The sequence below is a fragment of the Diceros bicornis genome, chromosome X (assembly GCF_020826845.1).
Source record: "Diceros bicornis minor isolate mBicDic1 chromosome X, mDicBic1.mat.cur, whole genome shotgun sequence".
Lineage (NCBI taxonomy): Eukaryota > Metazoa > Chordata > Mammalia > Perissodactyla > Rhinocerotidae > Diceros > Diceros bicornis.
Window position 1 is genome coordinate 114,685,509 of NC_080781.1, and position 22,256 is coordinate 114,707,764.

At 36.5% G+C, this 22,256-nt stretch overlaps 1 protein-coding gene across 20 annotated transcripts in view; it reads right to left on the reverse strand.

The window, feature by feature from the left end:
- Positions 1–22,256, reverse strand: part of TENM1 (teneurin transmembrane protein 1) — a 780,745-nt gene that overhangs the window by 550,260 nt on the left and 208,229 nt on the right. For 3 of the 20 annotated variants that reach the window (XM_058536657.1, XM_058536659.1, XM_058536661.1), the window contains one exon: positions 12,573–12,731. The exons of the other annotated variants lie outside the window; for them this stretch is intronic. The gene's annotated coding sequence lies outside the window, so the exon portion shown is untranslated. The remainder of the gene's footprint in view (positions 1–12,572; positions 12,732–22,256) is intronic. 20 annotated transcript variants of the gene reach the window in all.

A 22,256-nucleotide genomic window follows, 5' to 3' on the forward strand; every position in this document is an offset into this window, starting at 1 on the left:
CTATTGTGTTGAGAAACGCAGTGTCCCTGCTTTCTCCCATGTATACATGTTATTAAACTTGGTATTATTTTCTCCTGCTAACCTGTCTTGTTGATTATTTGGCCAGCCAGAAGAACCTTAAGGGAAAGGGCAGAGGGAGATTCTCCCTCTTCCCCCGACAGTTTTGGCGAGCCAGGCAGGAGAAGCACTGGCTGGTAAGTTGCCTTCTCTGGTTGGAAGACCTGCCTTCTCCCTGGACTACTGCAGATGATGAGATACGGGAACGCCTGACGAAAGCCGGCAAAAAGGTAAGACTTCTTACCACGTCAGCCTCCTGGAATCTCTATCTGCGGAGTCCGGCGGAAGGAAGTGGTGAGAATTTTTTTCTCTTTCTAAATTTAGATTGGCAGGAGAAAATATTTGGGAAACTAGTTTCTTGGGCTTTTAGTGACTCTTGGTTTAAATTTGGTAGAGTACTCTTGGTTTTGATCTTGATCCCTTTTCCTCCCAGAATAATCTCTGTCTTGTTCTGTGTCCTGAAAACTTGGCTTTGTGACCAGTGAGAATATTCTCCTTGGTCTCCACCATACGGAAGGTGCATTTACCGGGGTGCACCTTGGTGGCCAGTCGAGTAGACTGGGGTTCCGAACTGTCTCTTTGTCCGGCTGTGCCAAGTTCTCAGGGGAGTTTGTCATAAAAGGGCCCAGTCCATAAGGGCTTTTGTCGTCTTTACCTTCGTTGCTTGTTAGTGCTGGAAAAATCCCATTCCAGTATCGCCCGCCCGGTGTCACAGATTAGCGGGTCTGTGACTGGAGGCGTCCCACACTATTGTGGGAGACCGGAGAATCCTTACCGCCTGTGCAACGAAGGTCTTTACTGTTTCTGAATATCTTTGGGAGTAAATTCTGTGGATCATGGGGGCTACATCATCTGCGCCCTCACCAGGGACGCCTCTTGCGTCCATGGTAGATTTATTCTAAGCGTGGAAAGTTACCTCCGGGTCTTTCCTTAAAAAGGCTTATTGGTTCGAGTCACTATTGGAATAAATATACAAATGAAGATCCTACTCGTCAATGGCCAGACGACGGATCCTTTGAATTGGAAAAACTTCTAAATTGGGGAAAAAAATTTTTTTGAGAGCTCTCACATAATTGCTTAATTGGTACCTAAGAATTAAGGCCAGAAAAAGGAAGGGAAAAATTTGACTAGTCTTAAGACCTTGACTCAGGTTACAATTAAATTGAGAACATGTAAAAGTGTAAGTGTTGATAAGATTATAAAGGTTGGAATGTTTGAGCTAATTTTATACAAAGAGGTTACATCAACTTTGCCTGAGTGTTTTAAAATGTCTGACTGGGAATGCTTCTCTTGTCCAAAGTTAGAAGACCAAGACCTATTGATAAAAATCTTAATGATAATTATGTTTAAAGGTATAAGAGGTGACGAAATTTACATGAAATTTTGTAAGAAAAAAACTGATGTTATTTCTATTACAGAACTGGTTAACAAAAATAGTAATTTAAATGATGGCTAATTTTATCCAAAGTCTTATGAAGTCTTGTAGGCAATCTAAATAATTATTGGGAACAAGTAAATAGTTGTGAAAAAGATAAATGTTAGATGAACTTTAAACAATAATTATGTGTTATGGTGGTTACAGCTTCCCAACTCTTTTTGGTGACTTAAAACTTGAGAGTTTTGCTAAGTTGTATGATAAAAATTCTCTGAGTATCATCATTTCCAAATAAGATAAGATATTAGACATTGATTGCTAAATGTACGTTTGTCTACTTTTGGCTTTTCATTACAGGAAAACTAAAAGATATTTTGGGTCTATTGGTAAACGTGTTTTATTAAAAGATTGTACTATAAAGTAATGTGTTTCCAGAAGTCATGGAAGTGTTTATAAATTTTCCAAGCCACAAGATACTAATGTAAAAGAAAGTTTATAATGGTTTACTTAGTTTTTACTCACAAATTAAGGTTTCTAAAGGTTAAAATTTCTAATTCGTATATGTGATTGAAAATTAAGAAAAATATGTCTGTGTACAAGGAAAGTAAGATGTATAAAGGTACAAAAAATGGAAATATTTTGTTTGGTTAAGAAAGATAAATTTGTCCTCAAGTACTAGAAGGGAAAAGAAAGACATGGGACAAATTCTGAATGTAAAAAGAAAGTTATAGAAGGTTTGTGGAAGAGGAATTCTGGAAAAGGAGTTTTTTGCATGGTCAAGTTGGCTAAGATTGAAATGAATTTAATTAAATAATGAGTTTTAATAGCAGAAGTAAGCTGGTGCAAAATTGAAATTTCTCGTAAAACGATAATTTGCTTAAACTTGATAAAGAGGTTATAAAAGATTTTTCTTTCCCTTTGAGTAAGTCTACCTAAAAGACAGAGAAAAAAAAAAAAAACCTGTTAAAATAATTTCCTACGTTCAAAAGACTGAGGTCTCTCTATTAAGGCTTTTTGGACTGTTAATGCTCTGTTTGCTTTGACTGTTTATATTTTTGACAAGCTCCCCCAAAATTCATATCTTAAAGTCTTTTTTTTAACTTTTATTTCTTTGAGAATTTTCAAAGGGCCCTGGAACTTCTCAAAGAAATTTGCTCTCTTCCTATAAGGGGAAAGATACTAGACTTATTAGGCTTATTCAATATGTTCAATTACATGGAAAGCATTGTCAGACAAGTGATGATAAGCCTGCTTAGGTGCTATTATGTGGGCAAATGTTATTGATATAGGTGTTTTAAAAGTGTATAACATTACTGAAATTCTGATCTGTCCTGGTTATCAGTCATAATTCTGGTTATTATTATTTTAAAGTGTTGTATGTCACAAAATTAACCAAATTTCCTTGTCAATTGCCATTTTGAGGTCTTGTTGTTTACAGACTTATTTCTTTGCTCTAATGCTTTTGCAAAATGTTTCAACTTCAGAAAAATTCATGGAAAGGACTCTGACATTTACGCTGGAGTACAGGTTTCTGACAAACTTTCTGATCATAAAACTGAACTTGGTAAGAAATTACAGAAATCTGATGGAGAGACTGATAACTTCATGAAGCTGCTAACAAAAAGACTGGGATCAAGAATGGATTACACAGGACTGAATAAACTGATAAGGATGCTTATAATTTTTATGATTTTTCATTTGAAGTATTGCTGAATTTTTAATGTTTTGTTTTTTCAGATTTAAGGAAAACTTTTTCTCTTTTCTCCAGAGATAGCTATGACTTACAGCAATTTAGTAAATGATATTTTTTTTGTAAGTAAAATTGAAATATTTATCTTTTTCTCTCTATCTGATCCCTCCAGGATTTGGAAACTCTTAGTGAGTGAATATTGTTGTTTTCATGGCAATATAGTTATTTGCATAAGTTCAATAAGAATCTGTTCTCCTTATAACAGGACACAATTGGAAACACTGGTTCTATTACCAAGGTTGTGACTGGAACATCATATTTGCAATATAACCATACAGCTTTTGAGGAATGAAGATTGGACTTTATGGAATAAAGCCACGTGGAAATATTGGCCTGGTACCTTTATGTTCCAAGCAGCACTTACCAGGATAAGTAAAGAATGTCACTTATCTGGCAGGTACAAGGAACCTCAAAATATTTTGGGGGAACCTCGGAAGAGAGGAATTCACCCAAATCTGTAGGTATTGCAGGCAACGTCTGATGATAAAATCCTTGGCTTGGCTTTCCTGGCCTCGAGAGACCTTTCAAGTTCAATCTGAGATTCCTTATAAAAAGTTCCAGCAAAGCAGGTTTAAAAGAGCCTATGTGATCAATTGCTATTCTTGCTGTACTTATGTAAATAATTGGGCCAACTCTATTAGAACTAGATTTATTTTGCAAACTAGTTAGTTTTAATTTGGCTATCTTAATAAAAATGAGGGTGATTTTAGAGAGAAAAATTATATTTCAGTAAAAACCATAGTATACATTTGCGGATATTAGATCCTAGTTTTGTTAATTGTCTTTTGAGGTTTTTCTTTTGTATCTATTTACTGGACTGGATCCTGATTTCTTCTAGTCTCCTGAAATATCTGGCTACAGATATCCAAACTAACGTTTTTGATTTTTTCCATCATTTTCATTTGAAATCACTGACAACTGAACCTGCCCTTTTTCCTGAAGCCTTACAAACTGAAGCTGATGGACTTGATATAAACTTGAGATGACCTGACGACACCATCTGAGACATTTTAAACTGCAAAAGATGCTTTGACGCTGACATCTAAAATTCTTCTTCACTGGCTGTCCTCTAAACTCAGAAACTGCTTTACAACTTGCTCTAACCATTAACCTTGTTTTTCTTTTATAAAAATGCTTCTATTAAATACTTGATTGCTTGCTTCCACAATATAGGCGTGACCTTGAGAGCCCACCTGCATCACCACCTACCTTCCAAAAGGAACTTAATTGAACTGATCTATTATCAGGACTAAGAAATGTGTTCAGTGAGATGAAACAATCTACCAACTCAGCTTCTGGACTATGAAACTTCTTTAAGTTTCAAAGGCGGGACTGTGGGAGATCAAAATTTGGCCACCCTGAAATATATCTCTTTACCTTGATTGTTTTCTCTGAAGGACATTTGACCTCCCCCACTAACTGCCTAAAGAATTTGACATGGTGGCTCCTTCCTGGAACAGATCTTCCATCTGATGGCTGTAATATAATGTAAAATAGATGTTACAATAGGAAAGGCACCAACAAGCCCATCTTATCAGAAATTCTGTCTCTGGCCACATTCTTTGGATGGCCCTGCGAGGAGTTGCCAGACAAACATTTACATTTATAAGGGAAATCTCCATTTGTAAAGGTATCTCCCTCTCTGTCTTGGGAAGAGGGGGGATGACCTCATTTCTAGAAACTTATCAATGTGGAAGGTGAGGTCTTAAATCTGCATAATAAACCTTACTCTTGTTTACTGTGCTTTAGTGGTAATCTCCTGTAACTGACTCCCCCACCCCCAAAATCCTCCTTTGTCATTGGCTGAAAATGATATTTAAGACGAGAATTTCTGCTATTGTGTTGAGAAACGCAGTGTCCCTGCTTTCTCCCATGTATACATGTTATTAAACTTGGTATTATTTTCTCCTGCTAACCTGTCTTGTTGATTATTTGGCCAGCCAGAAGAACCTTAAGGGAAAGGGCAGAGGGAGATTCTCCCTCTTCCCCCGACAGATACAAGCATAAAGTTTTAGTAAATAAAAAGAGAAATAAATCATCATTTTTCAGGAGACAGGCTGAGAATTTTAGGTACCGCATATGGGACTTCTTATCCAGGAAATGATGGCTTTCAAAGTAGACTACTTTTGTGGTACATAGATATCCTATTACAACAGAGATCTAACACTCAAGAGTTGAAATGAAATTCTGTTTACCACATTGGTTTCCATGTGTTTGTTTAAGCTAATTGTTCTATTAGAGTTTTTAAAATCTTACAATGGAAGGATGAAAGGTCCCTCCTGGAAAAATATTCCTCCAAAACTGATTTGACTCAGTTGTGAGAACAGCTGCAGTCGATGTTCTCATGGTGCCTCTGCAGGCTCTTTGGGCCATTTTGAAAGAGAAAAATGGAAGTCGCTTAATTCCACAACTAGTGATGATTAATTAATCTCACATCCGTTTCTGTAGATGATCTGTGTTTTTTCCGGCTTCTCGTGTCTTTATTTTTTGTCATTATTTTTGGATTAGAAACTCCTAGCATTTTTATGGACACTGATGCTAGATCATATGGGACAAGCGGAGAGAAAGAAAAATTAGTAAATGGATAGTTGGTGGTGTCACCAGACTCCACAAAGAAACTCTAACTTGGCAAATGTTTTTAAAAGAAAACTAAACATCCAGAACATTAGACCAATTATTTTGGACATTTACTCTCATTTAGTATTTTCCATTGCTGCTTGGGTAATCTAGACTCCAAAACTCTTCCATATACCACACACATACAACCACACACACATGCACATACACACACACACACACACGAACACACACACAAAAGTCTGGACAAAGTTCTTGGGGATTGGAAATATATGTATCATGATTTTGTAGATTTATTGAGTATTTTGTAATATCCCACTGGACAAATGGCAACAGCTTAGTTCTTGCCAAAATGAGGGCCCAGAATCTCTGGTTAATATTTCAAGTTCATTGAGGCAGGGATTTTTTTAAATTGTGTAACTACTTAGCACATCTCTATCCCTTAGTAATTTGAAAATAATAATACATCTCTGAGTTGTAGCGACACCTATCTCCATCACACCATCTCTTTTGGAACTCTAACAACTTCCTAAAGTAGTTTCAAATTATCTTTCTCTTGTAACTTCTCAATATCCTTTGTGGTGGATTATGTAAAGCAGTTAAACACTTAATATAGAGAACAATCTTCAAGAAAATTGAAGGTAACTCAATGTATAAAAGCTTTTTTACTCTTTGGAGAAGAACAATAACAGCTTATTTCCCCAAGTAAACAATCATATTCAATTCATTTTTCTTACAGTGAAATCCATTGGGGTTTTATAAATTTCACAGTAATTTTAGCATTAACATACTTATCCAAAATGTAGCATCAAATTTAATATACTACCTTGAAAAGTAATAGGCTTTAAATAAGGTATTGAACAATCAGAGATATCACTTTCTTCCATAGTTTGCAAATAGCAAGTATTAATCATAGCTGTCTATTGCCATCCATCTTCTGCATTAGTTCAGTGAAATTTGCACTTTATCAGTAACTCTCTCAAGTTTCACGTATAACAGTTGGGAGCAGAAGTATTTTCACTGCTTACTACTTGAACCTCATTTTCAATTATGTTAAATATTAGATAGAAAAGGAGATAATCAAATTAACATAACATATGCTACAAAAATGTAGACACTTTAGTGACTTAACTGTAGAGGTCGATACAGGGGTTAATAATGATTGCCGGGGTTTGCACCAAGTATTTCGCTCTTCTGGGCAAATGCTAACTATGCCAAAGGCAGCAGGCTATATTAGAAAGAGCATTATGAGAGAAACCTAAAATATAGGTTCTAGAACCAGATTTATGACACAGTAATGTGCTACCATTTTCTTATCTATAAAGTGGGGAAAACACCTAATATCATTAATCCTATGAACCTCACAGGGCTGTTATGGCCAGCACATGAAAATAATCTGATTGAAAGTTATAAAATACAAGTACCAGGGGAAAGCCCTCAGTATAAGTTCAAGTTGTCAGCTTGCTTAAATAATAATACTTCTTCTTCTTATTATTATTATTATTATCAGAAGTAAAAGGATCAGAAAGAAGATCCAGGTACCCTTTTAAGTAATTTACATCCATGATTGCACTTAATCCTCAAAAATTTCATAATGAGATATGGTTTCCTCATTTACAGACAAAGAAACAGAGGCACAGAAAGGTTAAGTAATTTCACCAAGATCACACAGCTCGTGGAGCTAGAATTCAAATCCAAAAGGTCCTGCTCCAGAGCCTGTACTCTTAATCTCTTTGCTATGTGAGGGTCACAGATTCTCTGAAATAAGATTCAAAGGAAGCTGCTAAAACCAGAGTGGGAAACTCAAGCAAGATTTGAAGCTGCAGTTTAGGAGACCAAGTAGCCTCTAAATCCTACAGAGCATCTGAAGGCTATTGCTTATGTAACAGAGAATTAGTGTCTTGGACAAGGATGGCATAAAGATGCCCAAGAAAGAGGGAATTTAGATCTGAATGGAAGGGTCCTAAGATGCCATGAGTGTAACCAGTAAAACTATAAAAGCATGGCTGCTCTGCAATGTTATCAGTGTGAGTTTGCAATGCAATTTCCCTGCCTACGACATTTTGCATTTACTAGACGCTCCAGATTAAAGAGGGCTAGAATTGACTTGGTGTTGCTGGGTCAGTGTGTGGTCGATTTGATCCAGATCTCTGCACCATTCCAGGCCACAAGCAGGAAATTAACTAGACTTCCTCAGCCTCCCTACCAACAAATACTCAGTAAGAACATAGCACAGATTGAACTGTAATTTTCACCTTTGTGATTCCCTCTTCTAATATCTAACTTTCTGTATTCATCTACAGGGAGTAATACAATGTAATTATAATTGAGTTGCCTCCACAGAGAGTAGAGTTAGCATAATGTAGTAGGAAGGGCACTGAACTTGGAGTCAGGAAGTCTGAGTTTGGGCCCATCTTGTGTCACTCACTGTATGACATTGGATAAATCAGCTAACCTCTTCTTCTTTTGCATAATAAAGGCTAAATGCCCTTCCTCCCTCAGAATGCTGGCAGATGACTCCAATAAAATAATACATATAAAAGCACCATGTAAACTGTAAACAATTTATACAGTTATGCTTACTAATTAATGACTTTTGCAACTATAAACTGTTGGCCCTCCCCACTGCCCAGCCCAACTCCTCTGAGATTGTCACTTTTATCAACGATGTCACGGGGACATGGGCACCGTGCACCTCTCCACATCAAGCGAACCACCTTCAACTGTGGCAGTGAAGCTACAATTCTTACAGCCTGCCCCGCCATGGGCATTGACTGAGCTGTGTGTGTGTGTGTGTGTGTGTGTGTGTGTGTGTGTGTGTGTCAGAGGGAGTGGGGTGGAGCATGAGCAGCCTCAGGCGAAAACACCACAGATTCCCACTTTTACTACTCAAAGTCCAATAGTTTATTCCAGTATAAGTGCCTCTTGCATTGTTGTAGGCCTTTGGTTGATTTCCAGGATGCATAAAGGGTTGTCTTTGACAACTTGTCGAGCTTTATAGTTTATAGTTGTTTTCTAGGAAGTGGATTTGTAGATCCTCAGTAGGCCACAGCCAGAAATCCTGCCCAAATCACTGATCTTTTAATGGCAGGAATTTATAGAACTGCTGGACATTAGGGATTTATGGGTTTTTTGCTTAGTATTTCAAAAACAATATAAGAAAAACAACGTAAAATGTCTCATTAATAATTTTATATTGATATGATAATATTTGGATATATTGAGGGGTTAAGCAAAATATATTATTAAAATTAATTTCACCTGTTTAATTTTTCTTTTTTTTAATATGGCTCCCAGAATTAAAAAAATACATATGTGCCCTATATTATATTTCTATCAAGCAGTACTAGTCTAGATCTAACATCCAATATATAGAAAGTACTAGAGACAAAGAAACATGTCAAATAATGCAATAGAGATACAAACAGCAAAATCAAGAGTGTGAGAAACTCCATAGGAAAAAATGACCCAGCTCTTTCAACAAATAAACTGCAAGCAAAAAAAAATAAAAGCAGGAGGGTAAGTATAGGGATTAAAAGAGATTTAAGAGATATATCTATAAATTGTAATGTGTACATCTTAATAGGATTCTGATTTCAACAAAGAAATGAAAAAACTACACATACATTTATAAGATAGTCTGGGAAATTTGGAAATAGACAGTATGTCTGATGATATTAAAGATTTATTGTTTATTTAATTTATTTATTTTTAATTTTTTGTTTATTGCAGTAACATTGGTTTATAACATTGTATAAGTTTAAGGTGTACATCATTATACTTCTATTTCTGCATAGATTACATCATGTTCACCACCCAAATACTAATTACAACCCATCCCCACACACATGTGCCGAATTATCCCTTTTGCCCTCCTCCCTCCCCCCTTCCCCTCTGGTAACCACCAATCCAATCTCTGTCTCTATGTGTTTGTTTGTTGTTGTTATTATCTACTACTTAATGAGTGAGATCATACATTATTTGACCTTCTCCCTCTGACTTATTTCACTTTGCATAATACCCTCAATGTCCATCCGTGTTGTCACAAATGGTTGGATTTCATGGTTTCTTATGGCTGAGTAGTATACCATTGTGTATATATACCACATCTGCTTTATCCATTCGTCCCTTGATGGGCACTTAGGTTGCTTCCAAGTCTTGGCTATTGTGAATAATGCTGCAATGAACACAGGGGTGCATGTATCTTTACGCATTGGTGTTTTCAAGTTCTTTGGACAAATACCCAGCAGTGGAATAGCTGGATCATATGGTAGTTCTAGCCTTAATTTTTTGAGGAATCTCCATACTGTTTTCCATAGGGGCTGCACCAGTTTGCACTCCCACCAACAGTGTATGAGAGTTCCCTTCTCTCCACATCCTCTCCAACACTTGTTTCCTGTCTTGTTAATTATAGCCATTCTGATGGGCGTGAGGTGATATCTCATTGTAGTTTCGATTTGCATTTCCCTGATAGCTAATGATGTTGAACATCTTTTCATGTGCCTGTTGGCCATCTGTATATCTTCTTTGGAGAAATGTCTGTTCAGGTCTTTTGCCCCTTTTTTAATTGGGTTGTTAGTTTTTTTGTTGTTGAGATGCATGAGTTCTTTACATATTTTGGAGATTAACCCCTTATCAGATGTATGGTTTGCAAATATCTTCTCCCAATTGTTAGGTTGTCTTTTCGTTTTGTTGATGGTTTCCTTTGCTGTGCAGAAGCTTTTTAGTTTGATGTAGTCCCATTTGTTTATTTTTTCTATTGTTTCTCTTCCCGGGTCAGACATGGTGCTTGACAATATGTTGCTAAGACCGTTGTTGAAGAGCATACTGCCTATGTTTTCTTCTAGAAGTTTCATAGTTTCAGGTCTTACATTCAAGTAAGACATTTATTGTTTATTTTAAGGCATAGTATGGTATTATAATTAGGTTAAAGAAGAGTCTTCATATCCTGTAATCATATACTGAAGTTTTATGGATGAAATTATATGATACCTTGGACTTACTTACAAAAATCTAGGGAGGCAAGAGAGGGAATTTGGTGGGGCGTAGATGAAACAAGACTGTCTATGAGGTGAAAATTATTGAAGTTAGGTGATGACTAAGTGTTGGGTTCATTTAATCATGCTCTCTAATTCTATGTATGTTTAAAATTTTAGATAATAAAATCTTAAAACAAAATAGTTTTGGAGAATTTTTAATGATTTGGGAGAATACTAGAATACAATGTTAAATGAAAAATAAGATACAAAACTGAAATTAATAATGAAAAATTGTTAAAATTAGTTTCATGGGAAGAGGAGGTGACTCAGAGAACTTTAACTTTCTATTAAATTCTCTGTAATTAAGTTCTATTAATTTTTAATTAGAAAAACAGTACTCTTCATACATAGAGTTTTATGATCAATTATTTGAAAAAAAAATTAATAACTGAAAGGAAATACATGAAAATACTAATGGCAATTATCTCTGTGTTGGGTGATTAAGAATGACTTTTATTTCCTTTATATTTTTCCTATTCTGTACATTGAGAATGTATTACTTTTTCATCAGAAAAATAGGAATGACAAGTTTTGTGTGGAAAACTTGAAATTTTTACTCTCCTTTCTACTCTTCCTATCCATGTTCATATAGAGGTGAGGCTAATTGACCATTCATTAGAAGGTACAGAGTAGTAGTACCTCGTAATTTACAAAGCATTTTAGACATTTTCGAACTTTTAAATTTCACACACAGTATTACAATTTATATGCTTACAGCCCTCTGACACAGCATGTCAGGAGGATATTATTATTCCCACTTTCAGATGAGAAACAGAGCCTCAAATTTTTGCAAAACATAGCAAGGCAGTAGCAGATCTTGAACAAGAACTCAGGTTTCATTATTCTTAGTCCGGTGCTCTTTTCACTATAACATATTGCCTCCCATAAAGAGTATCAAACTCAGAATACTATTAATTTAGCAAATAACTAACTTAGGCCCAATTGAGTTCATGTTATTTACATCAATTAACCATACTATCAATTTTACTTAACTGTAGCTGAGAGCCATGTGCAGGAAAGAGGCACTCAGATGAAATAACAGAGAAGAAGCAGTAGAATTTTGTGACATATGGCATGCTTGCTGATGAAATCAAAGGTATGTTTCATGCCAGCTTTTGGTCTGCAAAGTGTCTTTCATTTCACTAAGAGGTATACCCCATGCCAGGAAATGCACAACCTCCTAGCCCTTTCTTTTGAAATCTAAACCCATGAGAGCATGAACTTGGCATGACTTGATGGAACATTGAATCCAATATGCTTGACCCATTTGTGAGTACAAACTATCCAGATTATCCACTGTGGGGAAAAACTCTAGGTTGTCATCTGGATTCCTCATCCGCTCAGGGAAAGTGGGAATACAATTGAGTGTTAGGTTTACCTCTGGCTAGACAATAAGGATTTATAATTTTAGAGAATAAAAAAAAAACCCGAGGAAAGAAATTTAAACCAGGAAGCAACCAAGAATATTAAAAGTATAGGGCGAATGTAGCTTAGTGCTCTTACACAGAATAACATATTTGCCCTTTTTGCCCTGAGAGGTTGTAAAACCCCCAAATAAACCTTAGATAAGTCCAAAGGATCTAATCACTGCAAGCGAGTCTACCTCTTCTCTAGCAGGCAAGGGAGATGCTGGAGATCAGGACACCGTCGGGTATTTGAAGAAGATATCTCTGTAGATTGTTAAGAACAAGAAATTCTTGCTTATCTGCCCCAAGAACTTTAGCTACTAGTTCAATAGCAACTCTCAGGGAAAATACGAATTTAGAAGGAAGACCTTATGTTTAAGTGGAGGGGTTCACTGGGTGAGACAGGGGTCTTTTCCAGAAATATCACTGTCAGTTTGGATGACTTGGTCCTCCAGCTGGTATGGTCAATCTTTTCCCTTTGGCAAACCTTGTCTTACATGCAGATGACTCCTTAGTGGGAAGTTAGTCTGTATATGGGAAGACATGAAATATTTTGGAGTTCATTCTAAGTGCAGATGTCTAGTGGGCTAAAGGGAGGAGTATGCATCCTTAAATACCTCTATCACAGAAGAATGAGAAGCAGCATATTGGAGAAAGCTTTTGAATCAGATAGACCTGGATCCCACTACCAGTGATTCCATTCACTTAACTTCATGTTTGCCTATCTATAAAACTGGAATAACAATATCTGCCTTGTAATGTTGATGTGAGAATTGACAAAAACATATGCTCGATGTTTTCTGTAGCAAAAAGTTTAAAAGTATACACATCATACAGGTATCAACAATGGTTAGATGGTAGAATTCTTAGGTTGATTATTAGGTGACGGCACCAAAGGCAAATTTTTATTGTTTTCTTTTTATCTTATTTTTTTCTTAAAATGAAAACATTCTAATATTATAATGAAAAGAATATCACATAATATTTTAAAATAATACATGTGAAGTTCCTATTCTACTTTGGGACACACAATAAGCACTCACTTCCTCATTGTTGGCTGCCAACATTGTTCTCATTAACATCATCATCATCATCTTATTCTTCCTATTATAGACGTGAAAACAGAGGCTTGGAGAGGTTTAGTAGCTTACTTAAGTCCGTATATCTCAGAAGCCAGTAAAATGCCTAACATACTGCTTGAAATATACATATATATAGACACATCTCATTTCATGAATCATGAATAAGTAGATTTGATTGAGAAAGTCACGAACCCAAATTTGAGCAACACATAATAGGCCCTCAGTGAATCAGACTGCTTAAAATGAAGCAAAATTTTGACAAGTGGACAGTGTTTGCAAGAAGCGATATAAAGATTTGACAGAGAGATATACAATCACATCAAGAAAAGGAAGGGATTTCCAATAATAAAAATTGAAGAATAGCAATGCTGTTCACTAGTAATAATTTACCAATTCTCATCGATGACAATCAGTAGATAAAGTTTTTCTCTGAAATCAGTGCCTTCTCTCTCTCACAATCATTCAATCACACACACACACACACACACACACACACACACACACACACACAGAGGAAATCCCTTCCTCCCACTTCTTCAGAATCCCAGGGGCTTTTTGCTGCTCTCAGACTGAACAAAAGATCCTCCTATAGCACCTTCCCTTCATCCCTACTCCAAATCTATCCCTCTCTCCTGTCCTTCATCAAAGGTTACTTGATCTGTCTCTATATCCCTTTCTCTCTTGTCTTTTCCAGATGTCTACCTGTCAACAACTTACTCAAAGTGATTAATAACTAATCAGAACTAAATGGATTATCCCTTTCAGAAGAAGTTAATTTTTACAGAAGTCATTTCGAAATTCAGCAACTTTGACTAAAGGTATTAATTTCTAGTTTTGAAACTTAGGCCCCATAATAGACCATTAAGGAAGACATCTTGTGACTGGAGAGTGCTTTCCTTTGTGCCTCCAAAGTTAAAATATCCCAGAAACCACAGATTTTACGGGGCTGACTTCTAACTGGACCTGATTCTTTGAGCCTCAGGGCAGAGACAAGACCGGCCTAAATCCTCACAGAATGTCTTCCATGGATTTAACATTAAGTGAGAAGAATTGAGCTCATCCCCAGATAGAAACTAACAATGATGAATTTTTTCCCCTCCACAGCCTCAGAGGGACTCAGTGTTACATCACTGGCTGCCTGAACATATGAATTAACACTGTTGAATAGGTTAAGAATTTGGAACTTCCTATGAATCATAGTATTCATGTGCTTATATAAAATTCCTCTAATAGGATTCGGTGATACAAAGCTCTGCCATGTTGTGGGAGTCCTGGAGACGCTACTGGCATCAAGTTACTGCAAATGAATTGGTATTTCTAGAAGTTTTTTCCACTGAGTCTCATTTGACGTTTGTTTCAAACATCTAAGGTTAAAAATGCCCACAGTAACTGACTCTGACTCTTTCATCTGCAACAAAGCATGTGAATTACAGTCAACACTCTGTGTTCTGGCATTCTGTCAGCAAGAAATCTCTATTGATTGGGGCTTCAGCCAGTACCATAATAGATATTTCTAATGATGACTCTGAAGAACAGCATAAACTGGAAATGCCTTCTGAATATTCAAAAACTATATGCTATTCATTAGAGTTTTAGATTTAATGTAGTTTACTAAATTCTCATTCCTTGGAAGTGGTACAATGCATATTATTTGATTAAGCAGGGCATCTGATTCTTCAATCATGCTGAATTTATAAAAACACTACCATCAAGGCATAGACCTCTGAATCACCTTCTAGGCCCACTATAACTTTCTTTGATGCAGTGTCACCTTAAAGCATTTACTCACGAGCAAGTGTGACTAACACATGGGTGACATCTACTATGCTTAGAGATAAGTAGTCATTTATATCTCTAAGGTATCTTGACATCAGAATACACATAGGTTGACAAATGTGGCATGAGCTGCAATCATTTACAAACTACTTGTCACAGAAAATGAACTGGGTGTGGGCTATCTTTTCGCAATGCTGTCAGTGTTTCATAAAATACGTAGCCTGGACCTCCAACTGTGTTTAATTAAGACAATATTATAAACACTAATTAGCTGCATTTAATTTTTAAAGCAATTTAAAGTTCATAGTTTAAAGGGAAAAAAACTAAAAATAATAGACATGGTCTCTGTGCAATGTAATTAATGTTTGGGAAGCAGCCACTGGAGCACAACATAATGAGGTTGACAAGTCAGTAGCCCTGACATTTCTACACAACATCACAACTCAAACATCATTTTAAAAAGCATTGAAAATTAAATGTGGCACATCAAGTGTACTGAGCTGCAGTGCCAGTGGGGTGGAAATCTGGTAGTTAAAAGTTTGCAGTCTCTCACCAACAGTCAAGACATAAGTTAGAAAGAGTGGTGTAAAAGCTGACACACAGGAGGAAACGTAAAGAAAAGGGATCACTATTATTTTTTTTGAAATACTGATATTAATAATAGCTCTACTCAAAATCAGATATATGTCAAATAAGCAGTTCTTTCATGTTCTAGTTCTTGTATTCCCTTTTCCTGGATCCTAAGACCTTTCAGTCAGTGAAAATGAAATATTAAAATGTGCAGTTTTCTTTGGGAAAGGATAGCCCAATGGTATCATAGCATATACTTTTGAATTTTCTCCTGAATCTTTCTGAGCATGATAGTCAGAGTAACGTTTCTCCTCTTAAGAAATGAAATGAAGTTGTCACTTTCAGGTAATACTTAAACCTTATACTGAGGAAGAATTTGAAAGCCTCCTTGACTCTTTCAAGCATGGAGGCTGCTGTCCTAGGGTTTACTTGATCATACAACACTTTTTGAGGCAATCTCCTACGAAACACTTGCATGCTTCCCTCTGAATACAAGACAACATAATGCCCAACAACCTCAGAAGCAATCATATTGTTTGTAGCTTTAAATTCTTACAAAGAATATTTAAATGACTTTCCTATGAAACAAGGGCCTTCCCAGTGGATGTGTCTCAGATCTCTCAGCAGTGGGACTTAAGCTGCTACATGTCTTCTCACTCTTCAATGGAATTAACTGCACAACCTGTTGTCCGCATGCTCTGCATTATATGCATATGTGTTTTAGTTTTAAAAAAATTATGAGACTGTCTTCAAAGATACTTATCTAATTTTTGGCTAAGACGTTATACTTCCTAACTACTTTCATGTTTTAATCCACAGGATTCTAGAGGAACACCTCTAGAACCGTGAACTCTGGATTATTAATTCAAGCATTTACACTAAAACTAAATTTTTTGTTGTTCTTCAATCTGAAAACTACCGTAGCTTATCAAAGTTCAAAGGTGGCAGCTATTTTTGGAGTCAAGTTTGATTGGCTCAAGATAATTGATTGTTTCTTATTGATTAAAAATTCCCTGGAAGAAAATAGCAGTAGTTTATACAGAAAAAATGGCTTTTCTGGGTAATTGTAGTAGTTTGGGAAGGATAGAGCAGCGGATTATGGAAGAAAGAGAGAAACAAGAGCCTGGAGATTAAGAAGCACTAGCTATTGAATCTAAAAGGAAAGATATTCATAATTACGCATTATTCGGATTGACCTCTTTCTAACCACCACCAAATAAGGTGGAAGACATATCAGGAATGAAAGTGGGGACATCACTACAGTTCCTATAGACATTAAAGAGGATAATAAGGAAATTGTAGGAGCAACTTTAAAGCAATAAATTCAATATCATAAATGAAATGGGCAATTTCCTTTAAAAAAAGCTTACACGAGAAGCAACAGAAAATCTAATTACCCCCCTATCTATTAAAGACATTGAACTTGTAGTTTTCAAACCAATTTTAAAAGAGAACTTTTGACCCAGATGGTTTTACTGGTGAATCCTGTCAAACATTTAAAAAAAACAAATCTTAAACAAAGTATTTCAGAAAATATGGGAAGAAATATTCCCAACTCATTTTACTAGGCCAGTACAACCCCGATACCCAAACTTGGCAAGGCTGTTACAAGAAAAAAAATTATACACCACTATCTGTCATAAACATGGACACAAAATCATCAACACAATATCATCAAATGTAATCAAGTAATATACAAAGAAGGATAATAAACATAACCACACAGGGTTTATCCCAGAGATGAGAGGTTGGTACAATATTCAAAAATCAATGTTATTTACACTATTAAGAGGATAAAAGATAAAATTCATATGATCAACTTAATAAATGCAGAAAAGTATTTGACAAAATTTAACACCCATTTATGATTAAAAGAAAAACTTTCAGCAAACTATGAATAAAAAGGTAACTTCCTCAACTTGTAAAGGGCATCTATAAAAAAACTTATAGTTAACATTATACTTAATAGTGAAAGACTAAAAATTTTTCTCCTAAGATCAGGAACAAAGAAAGTATGTCTACTTTCACCATTTCTATTTAATATTGTACTAGAAGACCTAGAACATACAATAAAGTATGCGAAAGAAATAAAACGGATACAAATTTTAAAGAAGGAAGTAAAACTGCTTTTATTTGCAAATGACATGACTGTCTATATAGAGAATCCTAAGGTGCTGACAAATTAGCTACTAGAAACTAATAAGTGAATGTAGGAAGGTCACAAGATTCATGATCAATTTATGAAAGTCAGTTGTACTTCTATACACTAGCAATAAAAAACTGGAAAATTAAATTTAAAATGCCAATTACTATAGCATCAAAAAATATAAAACAGTTAAGAAAAAAATTAACAAAAATGTGCAAGACCTCTATGCTTAAAACTATGAAACACTACTGAGCGAAATTAAACAAGACCTAGATAAATGGAGAAATATACTATGTTCATGGATATATATCAGTAAGATATTGATTCTCCCCATATTGCCTTCTCAATCAAAATAAAAGAAGGCTTGTTTTGTAGAAATTGACAAGCTGATTCTAAAATTTAGGTAGTGTAGGGGGAAGAGGGAGAATCTCCCTCTGCCCTTTTCCTTAAGGTTCTTATGGCTGGCCAAATAATTAACAAGACAGGTTAGCAGGAGAAAATAATACCAAGTTTAATAACATGTATACATGGGAGAAAGCAGGGACACTGCGTTTCTCAACACAATAGCAGAAATTCTCGTTTTAAATACCATGTTCAGCCAATGACAAAGGAGGATTTTGGGGGTGGGGGGAGTCAGTTACAGGAGATTACCACTAAAGCACAGTAAACAAGAGTAAGGTTATTATGCAGCTTTAAGGCCTCAACTTCCACATTGATAAGCCTCTAGAAATGAGGCCATCCCCCTCTCTTCTCAAAACAGAGAGGGAGATACCTTTACAAATGGAGATTTCCCTTATAAATGTAAATGATTGTCTGGCAACTCCTCGCAGGGTCACCCAGAGAATGTGGCCAGAGAGACAGAACTTCTGATAAGAGGGGCTTGTTGGTGCCTTTCTTATTGTAACATTTACCCTACGTTATCTTTACAGCCATCATGATAGATCTGTTCCAGGAAGGAGCCACCATGTCACATTCTTTAGGCAGTTAGTGGGGGAGGTCAAATGTCCCTAGAGAAAACAACCAAGGTAAAGAGATAGATTTCAGGGTGGCCAAATCTTGATCTCCCACAGTAGAAAAACACAAGACTCACAATAGCCAAAACAATCTTGAAAATGAAGAACTATGTTGAAGGAATTATGCCACTTGATTTTAAAACTTATTACAAAATGACATTAATCAATAAAGCATGGTATTGATGTAAGAAAAGATGAATTGATCAATGGAACCAAATGGAAGCAGTTTCTAAAAGCAGTTTTCTGCAGGAAAAAAGTCTGAAACTCCAGATCTGCATTGAAGACATGTAAAATATATTTATTAATAACTTTTACATTCCCATTTGGTGTTCATCAAACGTTCGTTGAATAAATGACCATCTTAAGCATTTACACTAGGACAATAAGCTATTTGGCAGAGATTTAATTAATTCTCTGTGGTAAATGACATCATCTTGTTACTTGGAAATAAATCTAGGGTCCATCAACCTCAAAATGAATCATTTATGTGTAAAAGCTAACTATGTGCATATGTCTTAGAAAGGTGAAATTTCTAAAGCTTTTAAAAATAAGTGGTAACATACTTCTTATAGACCTCTTAAACATATGTGACCAAAATGGAATATATCATGATGAGTTAAACTGAGGCTTTCTGGATGAGAGAAGGGTATAGAGTGAGATATTTTTTCTCCTCTTCTGAGATGTCCCACTACATGCTCCCCTCCTCAGTATCAAAAGAAGAATTACATTCAATGTGGCATGCCGTAGGCATTACAAACAAATATTCTATAAAAATATATTTTGGACAAATTTCATCTAAAAAAACCCTTCAATTCAAATTATAGTTAGTTAATCTAATTTCACAGCACCATGCATCTTATTAGGCTTAGCCATTTGTCTTTGCCCAAAAGGGCTTGTGGTTTTGCTCTAGAGAATCAACAAATCTAATAGAAAATTAAGGAAGAACAGCAATAGATCATAATTCTGGCTTTTAAAAATATTCATCAAAGCTAGCACAACACATAGGTGGAGTGGGCAACTGTCTATATGGTGTCACTTCTGCGATATGTACATCACCACCTTCCCCCCACCCCCACAGCTTGGCACTGATTCTGGCTTTCTCACCCTCAAAGATTCATTCCTTTGCCTTAAGGGATTATCTCGAGAATTGCTCCATTAAAATGCAAGTAAGCTATGTAGGAGGGGTGACACATTAACATACTCACAGTAATTATCTGCTGCTATCATCCTATCAGGATTAATTTATCAACTGTCCAGCAGAAATAAAAGCCCTGAAGGTATCTAATGTAGAAAAGATACAATTTAATATGGGTGGAGCTAGGGATGAACTCAGGTGCTCAAATCTAGGTAGCACCATGGTTGTGGGCTTTGAGCAGCAAGGGAATAGCATTCACTCACTCAACCAGTAATCTTCCATTGAGTGCCTATAACATGACAGCCACTGTGCTAGTCACTAAAGCTAGAGACAAGAATAAATTCATTTTTAACCTTCCTCACAGAAATGAAGACGAATTCGGTGTCTGGAGAGAGAGGGAATGTGCCTCCCTCACAGAATTGTGTTAAGGACTGAATGTGATAATGCATGTTAAGTGCTTAATCCTGGCATGAAATAAGAGCTCAAAAAAGTGGTTGCTGCTAATATCATTATTAAATTGGTTCTGGTACCCATTCCAGTGTGGGGGAGTTTCCCCACGCCAACAGGCAATTCTCAAGACACCAGTTGGGTGTCCTACAATTCAACTCGATTCTGACACCTATTTACTCAGAGATAGTATCGCATTCCATTGATTAAGGGTTCAGTCCTCCAAAACTTCCCCCTACCCCCACTTCAGATGCCAGTAGCAAGTCCAGGTTGTTACCTGTACTTCTGACTGACTGGCAAGGCTCCAATGACCCCCTCCTTGAGTTCGATTAATTTACTAGAACAGCTCACAGAACTCAGACAAACATTTTACTTACTAGATTACTGGTTTATTATAAAAGGATATAACTCAGGACTAGCAGGATGGAAGAGATGCATAGGGCAAGGTATGGGGAAAGGGCAAGGAGCTTCCAGGCCCTCTCTAGGCCCTCCACTCTCCCAGCACCTCCATATGTTCACCAACCTGGAAGCTCTCTGAACCTTGTCTTTTTTAGTTTTTATGGAGGCTTCATTATGTAGGCATGATTGATTAAATCATTGGCCATTGGTGATTGAACTCAATCTCCAGCCCCTCTCCCCTCCCTGGTGGTTGGGGGTGGGATTGAAAGTCCCAACCCTCTAGTCTCACAGTTGGTTCTCCTGGCAACCAGCCCCCATCCTTAGGTGAGGTCCAAAATTCACCTCACTAACATAACAAGAGACATTTTTATTGCTCTCATCACTTAGAAAATTCCAAGGGTTTCAGAAGTTCTGTGCCAGGAAGAGTGGACGAAGACCAAACATATATTTCTTATTATAAATCACAGTATCACAATTATCTATTATCATTGAGTGATAGTTAACTAAGAAAGAATTTCTAGACAAGAAAGGGAATGTTGAAATAGGTCCAAAGTCATAGAATAACATCAAGAAGGGATTTCATGAGAGATAGAGTATTTAAGATATGGTCATAAAACTAATTAGAACTATTATATATTGAACATCTTCTATGGGTCAGGCACTGCGCTATGCACTTGTTTATTCATTATCTCATTCAATTCTCACAACTCCCCTACAAGGAAGGGGCTATTATTCCCATTTTACACATGAGGAAACTGAGGTTTAGAGAAGATGAAAAACTTGCTCACAGGCACACAGTAAGTGGAAGAACTGTTATGTAGATAAGTAGAATGTAGATAGTTTCAAGAGGCAAAGATAGAAGCCCTTGGAGGAGCTTCTAGGCAGAGGGAACAGTACGAGCAAATGAAGGTTGATGGAAGTATACTGATGTTATTCACAGAATATTGAGTACGTCTGTTTGTCTAAAGTAGAGGGACAGTATAGGAGAGCAGGGAATGATAAGGCTAGAAAGGTAGATTGAAGCTGTATGATTTTGTTGTTGGGCAGAAGCATTTGAACTTAATTTGGTAGGCTTACCACGTTGGAGAGAAGGGAATGAAAGGTGAGGTGGGAGAGAGACAAAGATTGATTTAGGAATTTCAGACAGGATTAGCCCTGGACAAAGTGACACTTTCTACCCCTTCTGTGTCTTCCCTGAAATATCTGGAATATATTTCCCTCAAAGCAACCATGCAGCAACTATCTCTTTTTCTTCCCAAAGGAGTGGCCAGTAGAGAGATTTCAGTCCAGTCATAGTTGGAGATGGCTAGGGTTGGGGGAGAGTACGTCTCACCACAGGGAAGGCTGTGTACACTTAAGGCCAACTCCACTGTCTTCTTGTGGATCCACATATTTGTGAGATTGAGTGGTGTGTGTGTGTGTGTGTGTGTGTGTGTGTGTGTGTGTGTGTGTAGAGAGAGAGAGAGAAGGACAGAGAGAAAGAG